Source organism: Pleurodeles waltl, chromosome 1_1 (genome assembly GCF_031143425.1).
Source record: "Pleurodeles waltl isolate 20211129_DDA chromosome 1_1, aPleWal1.hap1.20221129, whole genome shotgun sequence".
NCBI lineage: Eukaryota > Metazoa > Chordata > Amphibia > Caudata > Salamandridae > Pleurodeles > Pleurodeles waltl.
Genome location: NC_090436.1, coordinates 458194671 through 458221472, shown reverse-complemented (window position 1 = coordinate 458221472; position 26802 = coordinate 458194671).

Sequence of the window (26802 nt, the reverse complement as noted above, 5' to 3'; positions counted from 1 at the left end):
CTTAGGGGATTCATGATTTAGTTTCCGCAATTGACATTGCAACTACCACTGATACTCCTGTCACCACACTGTCAATCGATGCCGCAAGGGCGTTTGATAGGGTGAGATGGATTTTCTTGCAAGTAGTAATGGAACATAACAACTTAGGAGACAATTTCCATAAGGCAATCAAAGCTATTTATAAAGCACCTACAGCCAGGGTTCTGGCTAACGATATCTTATCTCCACAGTTTAAAATTGAATGAGGAACACGACAGGGATGTCCTCTCTCTCCCCTTCTTTTTAATCTATATATTGAACCTTTGGCTCAGAGAATTAGACTAGATCAGAGAATAACACCCTTTCAGTATCAAGGCTGGGTTCTGAAGAAAGCCCTATATGCAGATGACCTCCTGGTTTATACGCAGAATCCATAGCAGGGTTTGGGGAAATCTCAGGCTACTTAGTTAATACTGATAAATCTGAGGTAATGACCTTGAATGGTCTACAGACCAGTATACTACAGAAAGAAGAAATTCGTTATCTAGGGGTAAAAGTGGTCAAAAACTTGGCAGAGAAAACCCAGGTGAACTTTTTAGGGAATCAAAGAGGCTTCTCCTCCAATGGTCGCATTTACAACTCTCTATTCTAGGTAGAACAAACTTAATAAAAATGGTATTACTGCCAAAATTCACTTACATCTTTAATGCTCTCCCCTTATTTTTTTTAAGTTGACTGACTACGGAAATTGCAGGGGGAAGTAGTTAGTTTCATCTGGTCATATAAAAATCCAAGAATAGCCTGGAAGAAATTGAGGAAGAAGAAGCTAGATGGAGGAATGGCGCTACCAGATTTTCAGCTTTATTACTGTGCATTTCAACTGAAAAACATTAGAACACTATTCTCCAAAGAATACATATTTCCCTGGTTGCGGGCACTAACAGGCAGATTCCGGGAGCAGGGCACATATTTTCTTTATAAATTCGACCATCCTAGGTGTTACAAAAAAGTAAGATTAAAAGTTTTATTACTGCTTGTAGGATATGGTTTGCAGTGAGAATGAGATTGGGAATCCTGTATTACAGTGAGTTGGCTCCAATTTGGGATTCGCCCGGTACACCGATACATCTACAAGATGCACTAGCTACTCCTTTGATAGAGGGAGGAATTGTACGATGGGGACAAATAGTTAGCAGGGGCTCTGCGATCCCATGGGAGTCCCTATCTCATGCAACAAATACTAAGCTATTGAGGTTTAAATAAATACAAATTAAATACTGGATTCAAGGAGAGCCTGAGGCCGGGCTTGTCACGGATTGGGAAAGTGAAATTATAGGTACCCAGAGGTTAAAGAAAGAAGTTTCAAGATGGGTATTAACACAAGCCGAAGATGCCTCTCTTCCATTACCCGTAGAGAGGTGGAAATCTGATTTTCCAGCACTTGACCTCCCTCATCATTGGCAGGCACCTCTGAATACACTTTGGTCTGTGGTGAAATCTGCCCCCTTGAGGTGGAATCACTTGTTCACTTTGTACAGGGCCTATTGGACTCCCGGAAGGCTAGCTAGAATAGGATTTCAAAGGAAGAGCAACTGCTCGAAGTGCAATCTAGAGGTTGCAGATGACATACACTTTTGTTGGTGGTGTATGGGAATTCAATTTTTACTTGGTGTTGATAGCACGGCGGGAAATATGCATTAAGTGGATTTTCCCCCCACTCATACTGATTGGCTATTGTCGGTGAAGAAAATCTCTGATCTAGATAGGAGTTATGGCTTGGTTAAGCATCAGAGAATGTGAGACCCTTTTCTGGCTTTCTACAGAGCTAATTATTCCCATTTGTAGCACGGGGAGACATGTTTGAATAAACCTTTTGACATTTGAATATGGTAAGAGTCCAATGATTAATTATTAAGACGCAACAGAGAGGAGGAGGGTGTGTGGATTTGTTCTTACTCCCACCCCCTCATATCTCCTCTACTCAGGTTGATGGAGGCAACCCTTTGGTGTCAACTCTTGGGTTAGGGATCTGACCCGAGTTGGGACACATTACAGTTCCTCCTGTCTTTTGTTAGAAATGTGGACTCAAACCAAATAAAAAATAGTTAGTTTGACTACTCTGGCCCGGCTTGGGTAACCAAATCCCAATAGATAAAGATTTAGCGGCAGAGAGAGGATACTTTGGACAGTTACCTGCCCACCAGAGCTTTTACTAATACAGTTCCAGGCTTTAAAGAACAACCACTGAGGACGACAATTGAATAATCCTGATGCTGGGGATAAAGGATGAAAAGATGCAGTTGAGGTGCAGTCAACAGGGGTGCCTTTGTGGTGATTCTGCAGTTCACAGGCGATGTGGGATGAATCTGATGACACTCCTGGGTCCGGCAGACTCAGGTGCAACTTGGGGCCCCCGGAGGCAGGTAGGAGCATAACTTCTGCAGTGGCTACCAACTTGCCGGTATCAGTTTCTTCAGTTCTTGTGTCCCTGGATCTGGATCCAGGGGATTAGCCAACTGATCATTGGAGTCACTACTTCAATCTAGGGTTGGGAATTAACTTTTCCCCAAGCCAGGAGCCACAGACACAGTCCAAACTTCATTAGCCTAAAGAACATGTGCAGTCTTTCCAATGATGCAGCCTCTCTTTGTGCAGCTTTGAGGGCAGCAGGACATCCTTCATCGGTCCTATCTCCAAATCCAATGTGATCTGAGGTTTAGGTTGCAAGGGGTGTCATATTTATCCCAGTAAAGTTCCCTGAGGGGACAACCTGGTTACTAGCCAATGCACTACCAGGTCCCCTCTATTCGAGTGACAAATTTCCAGTAACATATGGCATGTGGCAATCCCAGGGTGCACTATTCTAGCCACCCCAAGATGTCTGAACATTCCCTTGACTGTGAGGAGCTTGGTAGCCCAACCTAGAGGTGTGGCTACTTGTGGGCAACACACCCATGGGAAAACTGGTTTGGGTACTAGTCTTCCCTTTCTGGCCCTGTCTCCAGTCTGTTTAACTGAACAAAGGGGAGCCTCTCAGGAGTGTTATCACCATTTGCCCACTAAAGGCGGCTTCCCCTTTAAAATTAAACTTTTGGGCTAACATTCCAAGTGACTTACTGCTAAGGGTAGGCAACACCTCGGCCTTTTGTGGATGACTAGTGTCCCTAAGCCTGGGAGTCATTCACACCACTCCCCAGGCAGGTATACATGTGTCTGTTGGCCATTGCCTGTGTCAGGCCACTGGATTAGCTGGGTCACAGAGTGATAACTTTCCAAATGTTGTGTTAACTTACTAGTAACAATAAATTCTACTTGGGCATCAGGTCAGTTTAATGCCAAAATTAATTTGATATAGTACTCAGTTAGGCAATCTCATTCAGAAGTTGGCCAGGATGGGATGCCGGTTAGTAAGTCTGTACGAGCAAATGGGGCTACTAACTGTTCCACAGCTAAAATTTCAATTTGGGAAATGTTGCTGTTGATACATATGAAAAATATATGTCTCACTTAATAATATACAGCTCCTTGCCATAGAGCTCTATAGGCCTTCATTATGGGAGACTTACATATATTGTTAGGGGAAGGATGGGCTTTGCCATTGGATTAAATGGCAAAGTCGAACTGGCAATGAAGCCACTGCCCTTCCAGTCTGCAGTGGCAAGCTGGGAGCTATTTTGTACTTTGTCACATGGTGCCCTGGGTACCATCTACTACGGACTTATGGACAAAGAGTAATTTCCTTACACAACACAATAAAAAATCCCAGTGGGAAAAGAGGTATAAAGGTAAATGGCCAGCTAACAGACAGCATATGATAAATAGGCCAGATGAGAGGCAAAGGGAATGGGGTAGTGCATTGGGGGGGGGGGGGGGGTGAAGAAAAGCATGGGGTGGTTCCCTTGTCAATTACTGCATGGCATTTTCCAACCTTCCAGCAAAGTTCAGGTGTAGTGTGCCGTTGTTTACTATACATAAAAAGAAGGGATCCAAAGGTTTGCAAGTACCAGCAGCTGCATGCTGATGTTATTTTCCAATCCCGCTGAGGAAACTACATGGTACCACATGCTGATGAATAGAATGTGGGGCAATGGAACAAATAATAACATAGATTTTATGCGATAAAAGAGAAACATCCTATGACCTTGTAGCGGGTTTCCTTACATATAAAGCGTGTTTGTGTGGTGCAGAATCAACCATTTTACAGTGAAACAATAATTAATCAAAAATATAATAATACCAATGGCATGTAGATTACACAACTTGCATATTCACCTACATTCATATCCATTTGTGCCAGATGTTACAATACTGAATGGAGTCCAGAATGTCTCATTTACATTGCCGAAACCATTAGGTGAAAACAACCATCCACCATAGGATCTGCTTATTCAGCGTTTCACTGCAAAATTATCGGATGACTGAGGCAGAATTAATAAGTGTATAGTTATTCAGCATGCTAGAGCCACTTTGAACTACCTTTCAAATAGAGCAGTATTTGCATGCCTTATAATGTTTAGCTTTATTGAAATAGAACTTGCGATAAGAATTTCTTATTCGATGTCTATAGAGATTTATTTAGAACACGCATCCAATGCTGCACTCTTTTCATTTTTTATCGATCCTTTTACTGCTGTCATCGAAGGGACAAAGGGGCAATAATAAGTCTCCGAAATAAAGAAAGAAGAGGAATAGGAATGCATGTCAATAGACATTAGAGACAGGATTGGCCCACTTGGGCATCAGTGCTAAAATTGAAATCAATAACAAACTCTGTAAACAATGTATATTAATCTTTATGTAATCGATTTGTAAACTTCAGCAAGAATTATAGTACACAAATATACTGAAGTGGTAGCCTCTGCGTATAATGTGCTTTAAAGCTTCCCAGCTGAGGGACCACGGCATTTTTATAACAGAAAATAATGAACGACTGTCTCTCTCCTCAGAGGCCTCTTGAAGATACATCTCTCCCTTTTAATATTGAAATCTAAAATTTCAAAAACAATAACATCTATTCTACAGTGTGTACATTGTCTTCCTCGGGAGAACAATACATTAACCCCTTGGCTGCCAGGCCTTTCCCCTCCTGTGTCAAGGCTTCTTTTGTCTATTTAGGGTAGTTTGCGCTTAGGTCCTCATAACGATTTGTCCACATAAGCTATCCATGCCAAATTTGCTTATTTTTTTCCAACATCCTAGGTATTCTAAAGGTACCCAGAGTTTGTGGGCTCCCCTGGAGGAGACCAAGCAATTAGCAAAAATTCAGCTAAAATTTGGGTTTTTGGGGAAAAAGTGCTGTTTTTTCCGTGCACATGGCATAAAAAAGGGTTTGCAGTGCTAAAATCACAATTTTCCCAGATTTCAGTAACAGGCAGACTTGAATCAGAAAACCAAAATTTTCAACACAGTTTTTGCATTTTTCTGGGACATACCCCATTTTTACAATTTCTTGTGCTTTTAGCCTCCTTCCAGTTAGTGACAGAAATGGGTGTGAAACAAATGGTGGATTCCAGACAGCTAAACATTTCTGAAGACTAGACAAAATTCTAAATTCAGCAAGGGGTCATTTTTGCAGATGCTTTAAGGTTTTCCTACAGAAAGTAAAAGCTTAAATAAAAACTATTGAAATTGAGTAAAAAAGCACCCATTTCTGTCCGCATTTTCTTCTGTAACTTTTTCTATCTATGGCAGATTTTTTAAAGCAATATACCGTTACATCTGCTGGACTCTTCTAGTTGCAGGATATGTAGGGTGGTTTGTAGGGTCATCAAGAACCCTAGGAACCCAGAGCCAATAAATGATCTGACCTTGTAATGGGTTTTCATCGTATACCAGATATACAGCAATTCATTTGGTAAAATATAAAAAGTGAAAAATAGGTATCAAGGAAACCTTTTTATTTCCAGAATGGGCACAAGATAAGGTGTTGATTCTGATGTTATTTGCACATCTCCGAAACTGGGGGTCCCCATGCTACCATGTGAATTACAGGACTTTTCTCAAATAGATGTCTTTCTTACATACTGTCTTACATTTGGAAGGCAAAAATGTGGAGAAATACAATAGGCAATAACACTTGTCCCTCTATTCTGTGTTCCCCCAAGTCTCCCGATAAAAATGGTACCTCACTTGTGTGGATAGGCCTAATGCCCAGGATAGGAAACGCCCCAAAACAAAACATGGACACATCACATTTTCACATTGAAATCTGACGTGTTTTTGGGGAAGTGCATACCTGTGGATTTTGGCCTCTAGCTCAGCCAGCACCTAGGGAAAACTAGCAAACCTATGCTTTTTTGAAAATTAAAACCTAGGGAAATCCAGGATGGGGTGACTTGTGGGGCTTTCACTGGGTTCTGGCACACAGAATCCTTTACAAGCCTCAAAATGTGGCTAAAAAAAAGGTTTCCTCATATTTCGGTGCTGTTAAGTTCTGGAATCTGAGGGGAACCACAAACTTCTTTCCATCCAGCATTCCCCCAGATCTCCCAATAAAAATGGTACCTCACTTGTGTGGGTAGGCCTACTATCTGCAACAGGAAATGCTCCAAAACACAAAGTGAACACATCAATTTTTTCCAATGAAAACTGATTCCTTTTTTGCAAAGTGCCTAGCTGTGGATTTTGGCCACTAGTTCAGCCGGCACCTACCAAACTCACACATTTTTCAAAACTAGACACCTAGGGGAATCCAGGATGGGATAACTTGTGGGGCTCTCACCAGGTTCTGGCACCCAGAATCCTTTGCAAATCTCAAAATGTGGCTAAAAGCAATTTTTCCTCACATTGACGGAAAGTTCTGAAAAGTAAGGGGAACCACAAACTTCCTACAACCCAGCATTTCCCCAAGTCTCCCAATAAAAATGGTACCTCACTTGCGTGGGTAGGCTTAGTGCCTGCAACAGGAAACACCCCTAAATACAACATTGACACATCACATTTTTCAAATTAAAACTGACCTGTTTTTTGCTAAGTGCCTACCTGTGAATTTTGGCCTCTAACTCAGTCGGCGTCTAGGGAACCATAGCAATTCTACACTTTTTAAAAATCTAGACACCTAGAAGAATCCAGAATGCGGTGACTTGTGGAGTTCTCAGCAGGCTCTGGCACCCAGAATCCTTTGCAAATCTCAAAATGTGGCAAAAAAACACTTTTTTCCTCACATTTTGGTGATGGAAAGTTCTGAAATCTGAGGGAAGCCACAAACTTCCTTCCACCCAACATTCCCCCAAGTCTCTCAATACAAATGGTACCTCACTTGTGTGGGAAGGCCTAGTGGCCGTGACAGGGAAGGGTCCAAAACACAACAATTTGCAACTGGGGCAACTGCGTTTTTGGTCCTGGGCTCGGCAGACATCTAGGGAAACCTACCAAACCCAGACATTCTTGAAAACTAGATACCCAGTGAAGTCCATGGAGGTGTGGTTTGGGTGGATCCCCCAACATTGTCTTAACCAGAATACCCTGCAAACCTCAAATTTAGCTTAAAAAATCACATTTTCCTCACATTTCTGTGTGGGATCCCCACACCGGCACAAATTTCCTACCACCATAGGTTTCCCTAAATGACCACCATGCCCGACACCAAACATGCAGATGCCCCCCCCAGCAAAAACAGGTAGTTTTGTAATAGATCATTTTGATGTGTCCACTTTGTGTTTTGGCCTCTTCCCTGTCGTAGGCACTTGGCCCACACACACAAGTAAGGTAGCATTGTTATCAGGAGACCGGGCGAACTGTGGGTGGTAGGAAGTTTCTGTTTTATCTTTGCTTCTGGAAGAATATGGTACATAAATGCAAGAAAAATGTGTCTGAGAAACCTTTTGGGATCCATGAGAGGCACACCAAGCTATACTCCCTGTACTCCACCAGGTGTCTAGTTTTTGAACTTATCTAGAGTTGACTCCTTTTCCCTAGAGAAGAAGCGAGCACACTACCAAGAATCTTACCTATGTCATCTTCCAAACACTGAAATTGTGAAAAGAAACACCCTTAAGTTATGATAAAAAGACCCCTCACCCACCAACCTAGTTGGTGGCATGCTTCCTCATTGGGTTTTCACCCGAGACACCTAGCATGTCATGGGTGTGCTTCAATGCCTGATTACAGCGGAGCGGGTTTTTCCATTTTTTTATTTTACCACACATATACTGGTTGGATTTGGCACGCGGGTGAGTGATGGTTCAGTAGATCAAATTTTATTCACAAAAATGAAATGCACTGTTAATAACTGAAAAGTCAAAAATTTGAACCAATGACTCACAGCTCATGAGTAGCAAAGCCACGTCAAGGCACCAATCTATTTACAGTCCATTCACACACCTTTCATACATGACATGTGCAAGACCATTCACACCACCAGCCGCGGGCCCAGCACATTACAACACTCACATCAACAGACAGTGCCATTCAAGGGCCCATCACTTTCATACGCCCACATGCATGACACAGCAATCACACCAACTGACGGAATCTATGGACTGGCATTTGGCCAGCAGTGTATTGTAGTGGCCAACAGCAAGTCAGTATTTACACCACCAGCCAAGCGCCACTCCATGCACATCGCCAGCCAAGCACCACTCCATGCACACCGTCAGCAAACCCCCATCACTTTTTTTAAACAAAAAAGAAAACACTAACTAATTAGAAGTAAGTACAAAACTACAAACACAAAAGCTCTAACTAAATGCATGACAGTAATGCTAACCGTGAAACTGAACAAAAAATATAAAACAATTTTGAACAGGCAGGTTTCGTTTATGCTCAGAATAGTTCCCAATAATTCTTTTGGGCGTGATAACTTCTGAAACAGCTGGCTACACACAGCCCAGGCATAGAAGGACATTTGAGGCAGTACATACAAGCCTCCCTCCGGATCCCTCTCCGTGCACAGGAAATCAGGAAACTCTTTATTGGGCGTAGGAGGAATGTGATCAGGAAAGTGGCCATCTTTCAATCTAGCCACATCCTCAACCACTGCTTCTCTAGGAAATTCTGCCTGCTCCACCACAAGAAGGCTCTTTATCTTAGACTCCTGAAATGTAACAAATGTCATCTTTGACTCTGGGAACAATCTTTGAACACAATAAAAGCATGAAAAGTTGCTAAATGGAAGAGATTATAGCCAACGTTTTATACCAAACGTAAGCCTCATGAAGAGGAGTGTAAGGTTCTGATCTACTCTACCTACACCACCCGTGTGCTTATTGTAGTCTAAAATGCATGCAGGTTTGCGTATTTCAGCAACCTGATCCCAAACAGTCACAGGGGAAGTAAGCTCATCATGGATGGTAGTCAGCATGTAGACATCCCTCCTGTCAGTAAAGTTCACAGCTAGCAGCTCACCATTACGCAAGGCACTGCACTGTCCCCTCTCAAGTTTTTGACATACAAGTTCCCTTGGATAGCCTTTATGGGCAGAGCAGATTGTGCCACAAGCAACAGTGTCCACTTTGAACAATTCCAGTGTAGAAGTTATCTAGGTACAAATGATGACTTTTGATAAACAGTCTTCTACCAAGTTCCCACCCAATTATCACTAACTCCAAAAGTGGACGGACAATGAGGGGGGTCAACACTGGAATCCCTACCAGTGTAGACCCGGAAATTATAAACGTATCCGGTACTACTTTCAGACAGCATATACATCCTAATTGAACAGGACCAAAGACTCGTCCACAGCTATTTCTTTCCTTGAACATAGATCTCTGAAAACCAATCTACAAAGTGATCAATGACAGGCCCAATCTTAAAAAGACGGTCAGAATCAGGGTGATCTGTTGGCAGCGCTAAAGTATTATCAACAAAATGCAGCATCCGAAGAAGAAGCAAATACTGGTTACGACTCATGGTTGCAGCAAATATAGCTGTTGTCATCAAGGGACTAGCACGCACTGACATCATTAGATGCCGGGAGGGGGTGGGGGTAGTAGTGGAAGCACTTCCGCTGCCATCCCTGCCCTGGGGGGTGGGGTGGGATACCCACAGGGGGAGCACTAGTGCTCTCCCTGTGGGCCGGTGCAAGGACGTAATGGTTACGTCCATGGCACCGAACTGGTTAAAAAGAAATGTGGACTAGAAACTGCCTGAACTGAACTCGAAGTCAGCACCTACTTTTCCACGATATACTGTAGTGGTTCTAAAATGCACATGACAAAGGCTAAACTGTTGGTCAATCTGCCAAATGTGATAGCCCCAATAAAGGCTATTTTTCCAGACAATTTGTGAATTAAATTTGAAAACTGTATTTTATGTGTCCCATCCCCTAAATTATCTAAATGCACTTTTGTGTTTATATTAAAACAATATTTGACACTGAAGAATTTGTTCAGAATGCATTTAGTATACCATTTAGAAAAAAGACATTCATGCATGTCAATGATACTCATTTGGAGTAAATAGTTTTTCTTACACAAAACATGCAACTACTCAAACTGCATGTCAACCACTGCCACAATCGCAAGGAGTCACAGCAAAGAAATCAAAAGCTTTGAAGTAGAACAAAAAGGAGAACTGAAGCATTATAATCACACATGCAGATACTTCGGCAGTCGGCAAACATCCCGCCACCAAACATTTAGAAATTTTCCCTGGTGTCTAATGGGGTCACATGGGCCTAGAAAAATAGGTCAATCTGCCCCGAAGGAGGGCAGAAATGGCCAACAGTTATGTACCCCTTTGGGGGGGGCAACGCTTACCCAAATGGCCTCCCCACACACAATGCCTTGATCCCAAATGGTATTACCAAACCAATCCTATCTAATCTTCTGTCATACCTTATCATGGCAGCCTCCCCAGGTGGATCTGTCATCAAGATTCCTGGTGTGGGGTATTCACAACATGTAGGTAAAAAGTCCTCATACTACAATAGTTAAGTACATTCGTCTACAACTTAATGAAATTATCAGCTGTGCTGTCTCAGAATTCAGTCACTGGATCTTGGAATGCTGCACACAAATCTATACCTCTTACTGGTTCAGTTAGAAACAGCCAAACGGTTGCGTTTGATTGTACTAATGAATGGTTTTTCATATTATTTTCCTCAATCAGTACTTTTAATGCTTGGTAAAGCTCACAAGTGGGCAGTCCTTAACTGCCAATGCAAAAAAGCTCAGCTGTATGAAGAAATAACTTATCAGACAAAACAAGGGCTCCCCAGTCGCATGATATAAAGTGGAACAGGGAAATAAATCTTACAAAATCAAAACAACCCACCTTCATCAATGATTCTGAACAGAAAGAATTCCTACAGAAAATGTATCAAGTCAAAAAGTTTCAAAATACATTCATATTTATATATTTCTCATGCCAGTTATTAAATTTTACAATATATAGTGTCATTTATTTGAATAGACGCATATTATACAAAATACTATGGCCCTCATTATGTCTTTGATGGTAAAAACTGCCTACCACCGTGGCAACGGCCACCAAAACACCGCCACCGCGGCTACCTACCATCCGCCATCTTATGACCGTAGCCAGAATTCCACCAGAAGGCTGGCGGAATTCCGGCTACAGTCATGACTGTGGAAGGTGGTAAGGTGGCACTGCTGCCAGTAGCAGCGACACACCAGTAGACCACCGCAGACCATATCATGATCCATGATACGGCCTTGCAGTGTTCTTCTGGCGGACACTGCTGCTGCAGCAGTGCCACGTCCCGTCTCCTGCCGGAGGACCCGCTGCAAGAAGGTAAGTCGGGTGCTCCAACAGGGGAGGGGGGTGCAGGGTGTTGTGTGTGTGTGGGGGGGTGTGGGTGTATGCGTCTGTGTGCCGGCATGCAGGTGTGTCGCATGTGAAATGCTTGTGTGCATGAATGGATGTGAGTGTGCATGTATGTTGTGTTGTGTGAATGTGTGTGTGCTTGTATGTATGTCAAATTGTGTGAATGTATCTATGCATGCGTTGGTGAATGTGGGTATGAGTGTGTGTATGCGTGTTTATGTTGGTTCGTGAATGTGCATGTATGTCGTGGGGGGTCATAAGGGGGGTGCGGTGGAGATCTGGGGAGGCGGAGGGGGTGCGGAGACCCCTATCAGGAAAGGAATTCCCTGGCACTGATAGTACCTACCGCCATGGTTTTCATGGCGTTACGGAAGCCACGAATACCATGGCGGTAGGCGGGGTCATAATCCCGCGGGTGGGACAGTGGCGGCCGCCTTGCTGGAGACTGAAGTCTCCAGCCCGGTGGCTGTTACCGCCCTGGCGGACGGAGTGGTACATCGGTGATTTGGCTTGAGACAAACCGCCAATGTCATATTTTGGGGAAAGGTACCACCAGCCTGTTGGCAGTACCTTTCTCCAAAATACCGCCGTCTGCCAGGGTTGTAATGAGGGCCTATATCTCATGGGACATAAAAACTAAAGGACTCTCATACACACAACCACAATCATACAATAACAACTGGTTAAAAAGGCAAGAAGGACCAAATAAATGGGAAGACAACAATCTAAAGTCAGTAAAGAGATAACCACATAGCAAAGCAAAAGATACAACAATTACTCCTTACAACCCAATGGGACAATCTAACTCCTATAGACTGATCCAACTTAATTATTAGTCTTCCATATTTGAATTTTCAATTGCCAAGAATGTACTGTTTTAAGGAACTCTATGTTCCTGATTAAGGGGGTGATTCTCACCCTGGCGGGCGGCGGAGGCCGCCCGCCAGAGTTCCCCCCTCCAGAATACCGCACTGCGGTCATTAGACCGCTGCGGGTATTCTGGGTTTTACACTGGGCTGGCGGGCGACCGCCAAAAGGCCGCCCTCCAGCCCAGTGTAAAACAACCTTCCCACGAGGACGCCGGCTCCGAATGGAGCCGGCGGAGTGGGAAGGTGCGACGGGTGCAGTGGCACCCGTCGCGAATTTCACTGTCTGCAATGCAGACAGTGAAATTCTTTGTGGGGCCCTCTTACGGGGGCCCCTGCAGTGCCCATGCCATTGGCATGGGCACTGCAGGGGCCCCCAGGGGCCCCACAACAACCCATACCGCCATCCTGTTCCTGGCGGGCGAACCGCCAGGAACAGGATGGCGGTATGGGCTGTCAGAATCCCCCATGGCAGCGCAGTGAGCTGCGCCGCCATGGGGGATTCAAATGGGCAGCGGAAAACCGGCGGGAGACTGCCGGTTTTCCACTTCTGACCGCGGTCAAACCCCCGCGGTCAGAATGCCCAGCGGGGCACCGCCAGCCTGTTGGCGGTGCCCCTGTCATTTTAGCCCTGGCGGTCTTGGACCGCCAGGGTTAGAATGACCCCCTAAATGTCTTTGCTTTATTGTGCATTCTTGTTACAGTCCCACAAATAATCAAATAGGGAAGATGAAGTTCAATAGAAAGTCTTTGTCCTTCGCAATAGGTGCCAACGCGCGTTTCGGTGACAAGTGGCCTCAACGGGTCACTCACCTTCTTCAGGGCACACAATAATCACACATGTGGATAGAAATAACTTAGTCAGAAATATCATTTACATAATATTTTGACAGGAAGATTGTTTATAAAATGATCATCCCACTAGGTCTATATTTTCCAATAATAACTGCAATGGGGTGATATTTTAGTTAACACTATTTATGCCACAATATTTATGCCAGACAATATTCTGATATGGGTGTTTTGCCACTCACAGGCAGTGCTCAGCATATTGACAGGCTCAGAAGGGGTCTGCTGGGAACCCTGCGGTGCTTGAAAGAATGGGAAGAAGTTATTGCTCTTCAATTCACATGACATCACTATGGCAGAACAGGACCATGAAGGTGGGCTGAGCTGAGGCAAAGCTTTGTAATATGTTTATTGCAAATTCACTTATGGTCTGACTATTCCAGAACCACTGGCAGGATGTAATATAGATCAAAAGTTATGCAAATGGATAAGCACTATTTTCCAGCAACATTACCTATTGTGTTTGTGTCTTTCAACCCTATTTTGCTTATTCAGAAATGTGATTTATCTGTTTGTTGGATGTGAAAGATCACAACAGAAACCATTAAAATGCAGAGTAAACCAGTGGTAAGTGATTGAGACTAAACTTAATCAAAAGATGAGGATGATGAGCAACAGAGAGACTCACTAGATAGTAGAAAGATAGGAATCCACGTTTACTGTGTACAGTGCTCAAGGAACGTTGGACTGCCTTTTGACTACGTTTATACTATAGAAATACCATATACGTACATGCACACATACATGCATACAGAAAAACTAAAAATAAAGGTATGGGAATATTAGAAGGGTGAGTAACACCAGTGAGAGAACAATGTGGGAAAGAAGAGGCAGTATGATTGAATGACAGGCAAGAAAACAAAGAGGAGCAAGAGGTAAAAAGTTGGCACACCTTAAAAGAGGCCAAACAGAGAGTGGGTCAAGTTCACCCATGGAGGATGTTCATTGACTAGAGGGAATAATGAGGGAGTGAATGAAGTGAGAGAGAGCACAGAAGCAAGATACAATGTGCTTAAAATTCATGAAACGAAAAGGAATAGGGATATCAGAGGGATGACTGAGAAGAGTATTCAATGAGAATACAGTGAAAGCAAAAAGGGTTTGGTAGAGAGAAAGCTATGGCAGCTTGTAAAGTGAATAGGTAATGAAATAGAACATTCACACATGAAAGAGAAAGAGTAGAGTAGAACAGAGAGGGAAAGGGAGAGAGAAAGTGTGATGAGAATATAGGAAGACAATAGTGGAAGAGTGACAAGAGAGAGGGCATGATAACCTGGAAAACATATTAAGCTAAAAAGGCAGGTTTTAAAAAGGTACAGAATATAAAAGGAGAGGGTGTTTGAGTAAAATGATACAAGAGTATTAGGAATGAATACAAAGAAAGATGTTTGAGTGAATTCAATATGACAAAGAGCAGTATCATTGCATGGAAAGTTGGACAGTGAAAATGCTAGGATAGATTAACTGATGAGATGACATTAAAGAAGATGAGAGAGACGGATGATAGAGAGAATTGCATGTGACAGGATATAGTGAAAGGTTAGTTTGTAGAGTCAGAGGTTTATGAAATGGGAAAGTGAGAGGAAGGGTATGATGAAAGAGAGGAGAGTGACAAGACATTTTTGAACAGTAATGAATTGGATGATATGTCTGATTCCCCTGTGGATGTGCCACTAAAGCTTTTGTTGTGCATATCTCCTGCGTGTGGGTTGTGGTAAAAAGTGATGGTGTTTATAACTATCCTGTGATTACATTTCTAGAAATTCTTAGTGTACACAATTGTACAAGTGATAGTGTCACTAAAATTGTTTTTGTACACAATTCATATGTGGAAATGATGTTAATGGTTGTTGGGTTCACAAGTCAAAGAAAATTATTAGGCTGACACGTAGGCTGGTATGATATGTGCCTGAAATGTAGTACATTCAAAACGTCATGACTTGATGGCCAATTCAACAATATCATTTGTGAGTACAGGAAGAAGTACAACAGGATTCTTTAATATACTCCTACATGTCTTAGTGGATGGTACTTGAAACATCCCACTCCCTATTAATAAAAGTACATAGTTGCTGAATTCCATTCTATTTGCAGTAATTACATGTGAACATTCCCTGAATATTCCCATTGTATCCCCCTTTTAGATGCTGAAGACACAAAAGAGTACGTAAAAGAGCATTACTGGATTACTACTTTGCCTACTCCAGTATACCTTCTTAAAGGGGCCCATGTTTGCTCCTGATTAAACTGTTCATCAACATGACACCACCAAAATGTTTTAAACTTTAATGTCCTCATAAATATTATTTACTTGTACTGATTTAGAATATTAGAATGGGGATTACAGACCTTGCGTAATGCAATGTTCTGTGAACTTTAATTGACTAATAAAGAAGAATCAAACATTTATGAGAAAATAAAACGTTAAAACTATAATTAAAACTCTCCTTATTGATTCCTGAAAAACTATTGAATGCACTATTGAATTGTGGCTTTTACCCTATACCCATTCTCAAGATCCCCTCCTGAGGACCCTAAGAGTTCTGGAGTATTTTACTATGTTTATGATTCTCGGCTCACCCAGAAAGCTGGTAGCAGAGGTAAGGTTAGTATGGTTAGGCAAACAAGCTGCAATAACATAAAAACTGCACACATTTAGATAAAAAACGGAATGCCTAGAACTTAACTGCGAAGACTGCTGAGGTGCAGGGGGAATCAGTTGCAGATTGTGATTGGAGAGTTGCTGAAATCGAGAGGTATAAGTATCAATAGGGTTGATGTATCGAATTGTGCCTATTGTGATTTGTGTATTGTATTGAAATGCTTTTATGATCCTTTGATTTGTAATTGCTATGGTTTATGTTTTATGTCCTTTGTGAAAGTGATAAAGTGGTTATCAGACTAAAAAGTAGTCTAAGATCCCAGGAAATAAATAGATACAGAGAAAATAAGGTATTCTTGTATGCTAGGAAAAATGTAAGTCGTGAGGCGTCATCAACTTTGCACAGTTATAATCTGTTGTGTTTGTACTCATTTTAATTGGTGTTTGTGAAACCCATAGCTCAGGGGTCACACAACACTGATAAGATGGTTTCCTGCAGGTTGAGAACTCATCATTGTGAGTGAGAAATTATTTTTGAATTGAAATCGGAAGGTGTAACACCTAGTTTTGATTGTTTAATTATACTGTTGGTTTTCCTTAGAAGAAGCAGATAAAGATTGATGTCTTTGATGTTGATTAGTTGCTAAATTTGCCTTTCGTTTATCTTAAACAGAAAATTGTAAAGGAGAGTGAACTGCAGCAAGGAGCTAGTTGTTGCGTTATATGATTCTGCACTGGTATTGGTGGGGTTTTGTGAAGCTGAGCTGTGATTGGTTGAATCTCAGCAAGAGATCCGAAGTCATTGGTTGATTGAATTGCTAAGGACCTTGTGTTCTGACATATACGAAACAATTTGAAAACATTTTAAATGTTAAAATTCTGATTATTGATTTGTTGATTAACATTGAAATTATGACATTTTTCAAAGCATTAAGGAATCTAATGAGAGGAGACATGATGATCCTAGTTAGAGAGGGTGAGGAAACACTTCCTGAGGGTAGAGCAGCATACAATATGATGGTGTAAAAAGGGTTACACACATGTTTTTGGCTTTGACAATGGTGCAAGATCACTAAAAAAGAAGAATCACTAAACTTTCCGAGATGGGAAACATTTAATTTAGGGATTTTTGGCAGATTAAGAGAAGTTTCAAATGAAATTAAGCCACCTCTTAGACGCACACAATTTGAGGCACTTAGTGAAAGGGAGAAGATGGCATGAATTAAGTTAGAGAAAGATTGAAAAAATTAACTAAGAGAGCAATACAAAATTATGCAGATGCAATTTGGGATGAGCAAGCACAGATATAGAGGAAGAGTGTAGCGGAAGGTACTAGATCATATCTCATACTTACAAAAGAAGAGGCTCTAAAAACGAAAGATTCTGAAAAGCCTATAAAGAAAAAGATTAAGGGAGAAAAAGATGTGAAAACTGAAAAAAAAATTGATTCAGATTTGGGTAATGATATATTAGATGAATTATTGGTTACACGTCCGCTACCACATGTGAGTCTGATGCCAAATGATAAACTTCAATCAATAAATAGTGTGACCATAGCTACAGCTCCAACAGATCCAGATTGTTTTGCAAAACACTAGCCCAATGCAAGCGGTACAGTCTGCATATATAATGGAAGGTAGTAACTCAACTGATTGTTGCCCAGCCTGTAACTCACCAAGCAGTTGTAAGTGCTCCAGCACAAATGAGTACAGGTCACACTCAGACAGTAACTCAAATAGAAGCTCTACTAACTGTAGTTACAACTCCAGCTCAAGTTACTGAAACGATTACACTGCATCCAGTGTCTGCACAGATTATTTATACTCCAGCTACCGTGATTCAGCAGCCAATTGAGGGTTCACCAGTGAATGGGTTTAGCCCAACATCACAGAATTCACAGATTGTGGTATAAACACCACCTCAGACCATTCAAGCGTTAGGAGACGGGGGACGATTCATCTTTACGATCCAAACAGTATCAGGTGAATACAATTTAGAAGGTGGTTTATATTGACCTTGTTTTGAAGAAGTTGCTAAATATTGTGTTAATGTCGAGGATTCAGAAACACCGAGTATTAGTTCAAGTCCAGATGTTAGCCCAGACCCTGAAAGGAAGAGATTTTTAAATGTGATTGAAAGTTGATTTAGAAGAGATTCTTAGAAGATGTTTGAATCTTGACCACATAAATCAATATCAAGAAAAATTATTGGTTTACTTGTGCAAGGAAATTACAAGAAAGAATGCAATTGTTTATAGTAAGTTAACTGAATTGACAAATAAATATGAAATTTCAATATTTCTAAAAGCTTACCATTACAGAGAAGTGTCAGGATGCAATTAGATGATGAAATGATTGAAAACATGCGTTCTCCAGGATAGCAAATTAAATTCACTTAGTTAATAAAATGTGTGCATAAATTGAGTGAGGCTGACAAATTTAAAAACAAATGGTCACAAAAACAGAAAATAAGAAACAGAAGAGATTGAGGACAAAAGGAAAACACGCACAAGGGTCAGAATAAAGAGACAACATGTATGCACACATCCCTTGGAGTGGGGGAGACTGTAAGGAAATGCCTCCTTGGCATGGTTACCCCCTGACTTTTTGCCTTTGCTGATGCCAAGTTATGATTTGAAAGTGTGCTGAGGCCTGCTAACCAGGCCCCAGCACCAGTGTTCTTTCCCTAACCTGTACCTTTGTCTCCACAATTGTCACACCCTAGCATCCAGGTAAGTCCCTTGTAACTGGTACCTATGGTACCAAGGGCCCTGATGCCAGGGAAGGTCTCTAAGGGCTGCAGCATGTCTTATGCCACCCTGTCCTGGGGACCCCTCACTCAGCACATACACACTGCTTGCCAGCTTGTGTGTGCTGGTGGGGAGAAAATGACTAAGTCGACATGGCACTCCCCTCAGAGTGCCATGCCAACCTCACACTGCCTATGGCATAGGTAACTCACCCCTCTAGCAGACCTTACAGCCCTAAGGCAGGGTGCGCTATACCACAGGTGAGGGCATAGGTGCATGAGCACTATGCCCCTACAGTGTCTAAGCAAAACCTTAGACATTGTAAGTGCAGGGTAGCCATAAGAGTATATGGTCTGGGAGTCTGTCATACACGAACTCCACAGCACCATAATAGCTACACTGAAAACTGGGAAGTTTGGTATCAAACTTCTCAGGACAATAAATGCACACTGATGCCAGTGTACATTTTATTGTGAAATACACCCAGAGGGCACCTTAGAGATGCCCCCTGAAAACATACCCGACTTTCAGTGTGGGCTGACTAGTTTTGCCAGCCTGCCACACACCAGGCATGTTGCTGGCCACATGGGGAGAGTGCCTTTGTCACTCTGTGGCTAGTAACAAAGCCTGTACTGGGTGGAGGTGCTTCTCACCTCCCCCTGCAGGAACTGTAACACCTGGCGGTGAGCCTCAGAGGCTCACCCCCTTTGTTTCAGCGCCACAGGGCATCCCAGCTAGAGGAGATGCCCGCCCCCTCTGGCCACAGCCCCACTTTTGGCGGCAAGGCCGAAGGAGATAATGAGAAAAACAAGGAGGAGTCACTGGCCAGTCAGGACAACCCCTAAGGTGTCCTGAGCTGAGGTGACTCTGACTTTTAGAAATCCTCCATCTTGCAGATGGAGGATTCCCCCAATAGGATTAGGGATGTGCCCCCTCCCCTCAGGGAGGAGGCACAAAGAGTGTGTAGCCACCCTCAGGGCTAGTAGCCATTGGCTACTAACCCCCCAGACCTAAACACACCCCTAAATTGAGTATTTAGGGCCCCCCAGAACCTAGCAAGAGAGATTCCTGCAACCTGAAGATGAAGAAGGACTGCTGACCTGAAGCCCTGCAGAGAAGATGGAGACACCAACTGCTTTGGCCCCAGCCCTACCGGCCTGTCTCCCCACTTCAAGAAAAACTGCAACAGCGACGCGTCCCCCAGGGTCCAGCGACCTCTGAAGCCTCAGAGGACTACCCTGCATCTAAAAGGACCAAGAACTCCTGAGGACAGTGGCCCTGTTCCACAAAGACTGCAACTTTGCAACAAAGAAGAAACTTTTAAAGACCACACGTTTCCCGCCGGAAGCGTGAGACTTTCCACTCTGCACCCGACGCCCCCGGCTCGACCTGAAGAGAACCAACACTACAGGGAGGACTCCCCGGCGACTACGACCCTGTGAGTAGCCAGAGTTGACCCCCCGGAGTCCCCCCAGCGACGCCTGCAGAGGGAATCCAGAGGCTCCCCCTGACCGCGACTGCCTGCTTCAAAGAACCCGACGCCTGGTAAAGACACTGCACCCGCAGCCCCCCGGACCTGAAGGATCCGACCTCCAGTGCAGAAGCGACCCCCAGGTGGCCCTCTCCCTTGCCCAGGTGGTGGCTACCCCGAGGAGCGCCCCCTTGCCTGCCTGCATCGCTGAAGAGACCCCTGGGTCTCCAAATGAAACCTATTGCAAACCCGACGCCTGTTTGCACTCTGCAACCGGCCGCCCCTGTGCCGCTGAGGGTGTACTTTTTGTGCTGACTTGTGTCCCCCCAGGTGCCCTACAAAACCGCCCTGATCTGCCCTCCAAAGTCGCGGGTGCTTACCTGCTGGCAGATTGGAACCGGGGCACCCCCTTCTCCATTGAAGCCTATGCGTTTTGGGCACCACTTTGACCTCTGCACCTGACCGTCCCTGAGCTGCTGGTGTGGTAACTTTGGGGTTGCCCTGAACCCCCAACGGTGGGCTACCATGGACCCAACTTTGAACCCTGTAAGTGCTTTACCTACCTGGAAAACTAACAAATACTTACCTCCCCCAGGAACTGTTGAATTGTCCACTGTGTCCAATTTTAAAATAGCTTATTGCCATTTTTGCCCAAACTGTACATGATATTGTGTTGATTCAAAGTTCCTAAGATACCTGAGTGAAATACCTTTCATTTAACGTATTACTTGTAAATCTTGAACCTGTGGTTCTTAAAATAAACTAAGAAAATATATTTTTCTCTATAAAAACCTATTGGTCTGGAATTGTCTTTGAGTGTGTGTTCCTCATTTATTGCCTGTGTGTGTACAACAAATGCTTAACACTACCCTCTGATAAGCCTACTGCTCAACCACACTACAAACAAAATAGAGCATTAGAATTATCTCTTTTTGCCACTATCTTACCTCTAAGGGGAACCCTTGGACTCTGCATTCTATTTCTTACATTGAAATAGTACATACAGAGCCAACTTCCTACAGAGACCTTGCATCATTTATGAACAATTTTCTAAAACTGAGAGAAAGTCCAGTGCAGTGGTATACACAAGTTGAGAGATTTGTTAGGATTTCTAGGGCGTTATGGGAAGACTTAGATATTATCTTTGATATTAAAGTTCTGTGGCCAGAAACTGAACCAATCACCAAGAGATCCTGTTACAAACGCAACTTCACCTGTGATAATAGTTAAATATAATGAGGCAATTTCATTTTTGAAAGGTAGAACTACACCTACGATTTTAATTATTTGAAACTGAACAAAATGCAGCAGGAAGTTAAAGAGACTGTACATGAGTATTATAAAAAGTTGATGGAGGCATTTCAACAGCATAGCGAACAAACACATATGATCTAACAAATATTTGTTTTTTCATTACACAGTGCGTGCTTGAGTTGAGGCCTGAGATTTGTCAGAATATACAACACAATGCGATTTGTTGGCAGATGAAGTCTTTGGATGAGATTTTGAAATATGCATAGTATTGCAGGGATGAGCAGGAAATTAACAGTATAAACTTAAGGAGACGTTTGTGTTTGCCCAAACTAAGTTTGCACAACAAGGCTTTCAGAATCAGCCATTTGTAGGAAATTGTGGTACAGTTCAACAGACAAATGGAAAGCAAGCAGGTGGCTTTTAAACACGAATGCATGGTGTGCAGGGTGGAATGATGATATCTCAAGGAAGAGAAGCTCTGATTGATCCGAGTACAGATGTTGATGTTGCAACATTGAAGAAAATGACACTTTGTCACCTGTGCAACAGGATAGGGCATTGGAAGCACGAGTGTAGGATCAACCCTGATAGAACGGTCAATATTCAAATGCATGAAGTAAATCAAATGCAGAGCCCAAATGTTCCTATGGGACAAGCGCACATGCAGATGCAAAATCAAACTCAAATGGTTCTTATGCCACAAACAACTATGGTACAGCCAAATATACACAGTGCAAGAATAAATCAGAACCAGTCACTGAAAATGAATTGAAATATGATGCAAGTTCAGAGTCAAAATGCAGTCCAACAGTTTCCCATGTTTGATAACTTTGAGGTGTTAGACTAAGGCACATCACAATGCCGGTGCCTGAGATGGGATGTAGATTGCGTGCTTGGCACAGTCATAGAGGTAGACCAGAGTAGACCATTTGTAAAAGGTGAGGTAAATGGCCACCAGGTGTAATTTCTTATTTAAACAGGAGACACCCGTTCCACTGTGAGAACAGCAGAACTACCAGACCTCTCAGGAAAAGAGATCCAAGTTGTAGGTGATACAAACAGACAAATTACTAATCTGATTTCAAAAGAAGAAGCTGTAAAAATAAGACCCTTTGAAGAAAATCATCAGTTTGTGGTGTGCAATTGAAGTCCTTATAATCTGCGTGGGGTAGATTTATTACGAGTTAAATTGCACCACCTATTGTACAACACAAGAAGTAGAATTTTGGACCCAGGATGAGGGTGAAGACTTTAAAATTGTTCAGCAACAAATGGGCTGGATCTACCCAGTGTTTACGACAAAAGATTTACCTGCAGGCTTAATTGAAAGAGTAAATCCAGAAGTATGGGTTTTCACAAGAAAGTGTGTTGGATTAATCAAAGAGGTTGAAGAAATCAAAATAAATGTAAAACCAGATGCAGTTTTCCCCGGAACACCACCCTATCACATGACACCTGAAGTGATAGAAGAAATAACACCAATGATAAATGACATATTAGAAAATTAAATTTTAAGAGAAATAATTGGGAGTCCATGCCACTCACCAATTATGAGATTGCTATAACCTAATGGTAAATTCAGGATAGTTGCAAGCTATTAGAAAAGTGAATGACATCGCAATCACATGTTGTCGTATAGTACCAAATCCATCCACCATACTTTCCCAAATTCCGTGCACAGTTAAGGGGTTTTCTGTAATTGACCTCTGCCAAGCTTTATTCTTGATTCCATTACACGAAGAAAGTCAGTACCTGTTCTCTTTTGTTTTCTGAGAATCCGGAAACATTGAGTTTGCCCCAAAGTTCAGTCTTGGTACAATACATAGATGACTTAATCGTCACATCAAGAAACAAAGAATCTTGAAACGTTTACACCATTGCATTGTTGAATCATTAGGCACAGAATGCAGATAAAGTGTCACCAAACAAACTACAGTATTGACACAGAGAAGTCCAGTATTTGAGATATATCATTGAAAAAGGAACATGAGAGAGAGTCAAAGCTATTCTGAATATGAGTCCACCTAAAACGCAGAGAGATCAGGATGCTTTTGGGAATCGTTGGCTACTGCAGACAGTAGAAACCAAACCTTTCCCTGTTGGCAAAACCTTTGTTGAGGTTGACACACAAAGATGTACCAGATCCAATTCCATGGGACAACAAATACATTACATGTTTTTAGAGTTGAGAGATCGTCTCTGTCATGCCCTGGCACTGGGAATGGCACATTAAACAAAAGTTTTCTTTCTGTTTTGCAGTGAGAGGGAAGGTGAGCTTTGTCAGTGTTAACCCAAATTCATGGAGATGTCAAAAAGCCGGTGGCATACTCCTCCATTACTTTTGGTCCTGTAGCCACCGCTTTTCCTTGCTGTCTTAAAGTGTTAGCTGCAGTTAATGTAAGCCTCGAAAAATGCAAAATGTGATCGGATATCCTTTTATTGCCATGTTCCCTCACTCAGTCAAGGTTTTGCTTAATAGAACTAAAACACAGCATCGTACAAATTTGTGACTCACCCATTACAAGCAACAGATCTTGGCGGGAAACAAAGTTGTGCTGAGAAGATGTGAAGTATTGAAGCCTAGCACTCTGTTGCCCAGTCCTGAAGAAGAAGGATCTGATTGCTTAGAACATGGTTGCCTTGATGTCACAGACTAATGAACCAACCCCAGACCAGACATAAAATATTATTTTCTATTTGTGGATGGCTCATGTCTGAGAACAAATGAAGGTTCCTTGAGAGCAGCTTATGCAGTCTGCACAATTCAAGAAGTAATATAAGCTTTATGGCTTCAAGGAGTTTCTTCAGCTCAAGTTGCAGATCTAATTGCCCTTACCACAGCTTGCAGCTTAACAACAAATATGAGAGTGATTATATTTACTGATAGTCAATATGAATTTGGCGCTGTTCATGATTTTGGGCAATTGTGGTCACAGAGAGGGTTCATGACGTTTGCTATTTCACCCATTAGAAATGGGGAAAAGGTCAGAAAACCTTTAGAAGCTCCACAACTCCACACTGAAGTTGCTGTTGTAAAGTGTGCGTCATACAGGAGTAACAATAGATATGTCTCCATCCGCAACAGGTATGCTGATGAAGTGGCAAGCTATTGTGCAAATGTGGTCTGCACATTTAACGGCTCCTTTACTAATGAAAATGCAGAAGAAAACATATTTTCCATGATGTTGAGAATGACTGATAATTGAGTTAATTTAAGATAATGAAAGAAGATGCACCAGAGTTAGAAAAGCAGGGTTGGATCAGAGCAGGATGTGGAATTGGTGAATACAATGTTTGGGTTTCAGTGGATGGAAGTCCAGTATTGTCAGACAGTCTGCTTTCTCCAATGACAAGACATTTCCATGTCCAAATTCACCTACGTAGAGATTCTATGATTCACACATTTAAGAAATGTCGATTTAATCTTAGATACAAGCCCAGGCAGAAGAATTGTCTCATGAATGTGTGCCATGTCAACAAATGAACGTAGGCAGATTAACACATTACATTGAGTCAGATAGGAAACTCTGGAGGTACTTTTAATTGGATGCAAATGGGTTTCTTAGAAATGCCTATTCACAATAAATTGAGATATGTTTTGGCAATTGTCTGCATCTTTTCCAGATGGGTAGATGCTTATCCAACAAGAAGAAATGATCATCTAATTGCTGCAAAGTTACTATTGAGGATGTTCTTACCAAGGTATGGCCTGCATGTCTCTCTAGAATCAGATCAAAGTATTCACTGTAATAGGGAGATTATAGAAATGTTGTGTGAAGCATTACCAGTTGAAAAGAAGCTACATTGCAGTTATCGTCCAGAAGCATCAGGCATAGTGGAGCAACTGAAAGGCACAATTAAATCAAAACTGTCAAAAGTTTGTGCTTCCACTTCCCTGAAACTGCCTGATGCTTTACTTCTGGTGTTGATGAGTCTACGAAGTACACCTGACACAAAACAGGTTTATCGCCCCATGAAAGTCTTATCTGTAGAGTAATGAGATTACCTGCAGGTCTAGCAAATGCACTTGTGAATATTACAGATGCCATGGAACTCGATTAACATAAGGAATTGGCTGATGTGGGACATTCTGGGGGTCATTCTAAGCTTGGGGGGCGGCGGGAGCCGCCCGCCAAGCGGGAACCGCCAGAAGACCGTACCGCGGTCAAAAGACCGCCGCGGTCATTCTGGGTTTCCCACTGGGCTGGCGGGCGACCGCCAAAAGGCCGCCCGCCAGCCCAGCGGGAAACACCCTTCCACGAGGAAGCCGGCTACGAATGGAGCCGGCGGAGTGGAAGTGGTGCGACGGGTGCAGTAGCACCCGTCGCGAATTTCAGTGTCTGCTAAGCAGACACTGAAATTCTAAATGGGGCCCTCTTACGGGGGCCCCTGCAGTGCCCATGCCATTGGCATGGGCACTGCAGGGGCCCCCAGGGGCCCCACGACACCCCATACCGCCATCCTGTTCCTGCCGGCCGAAACCGGCAGGAACAGGATGGCGGTATGGGGGTCGGAATCCCCATTGCGGCGCAGCAAGCTGCGCCGCCATGGAGGATTCCCCTGGGCAGCGGAAAGCCGGCGGTACACCGCCGACTTTCCGTTTCTGGCCACGGCTGTACCGCCGCGGTCAGAATGCCCAAAGAAGCACCGCCAGCCTGTTGGCGGTGCTCCCGCGGACCACGGCCCTGGCGGTTTTTACCGCCAGGGTCAGAATGACCGCCTCTGTGTCTTGACAGGTTGAAGCTCTTACCGCAAATCCAAACCAGGAGCACTGCCATGACCTTAGTCTTGGTGACGGGGTCCTGCTCAAAAAGCATGTGAAAAAGTCCTGGATAGAACCATATTGGAAAGGCCCCAGTCATGTGATTCTGAACATGAATACAGCAGTCAAATGTGCTGGAATCCCAAACTGGGTGCATGCATCTCATACCCAGAGAGCAAGAGATCCTTATAGAAAAATAGTGTTCTATGAGCCAAAACCAAGGGCAGTGATGTACATTCTACTGCAAGTTGTACACAAGGAAACCCAAGAGAGAGAGAGGACTGTCATCAGAAGCAGCAAGAATGAATAAGGTGTGAAGACTTTCTAAAAGGTGAAGTGGTCTAATTGCCCGACATCTGGTAAAGTAGCAATGAAGAAGAACTGGTGACACAGATTAAAGAAGTAACTACTGGAACTGTTTTGAAACACACCAAAACCTTTGAGGATCCAGGAGAAGAATAGAGACTAGAAGTGAACCACACAACAAAAGATGGCCAAAGGCTTACAGTAGAAAGAAATCAAGATTGATTTTGTCAGCTGAAT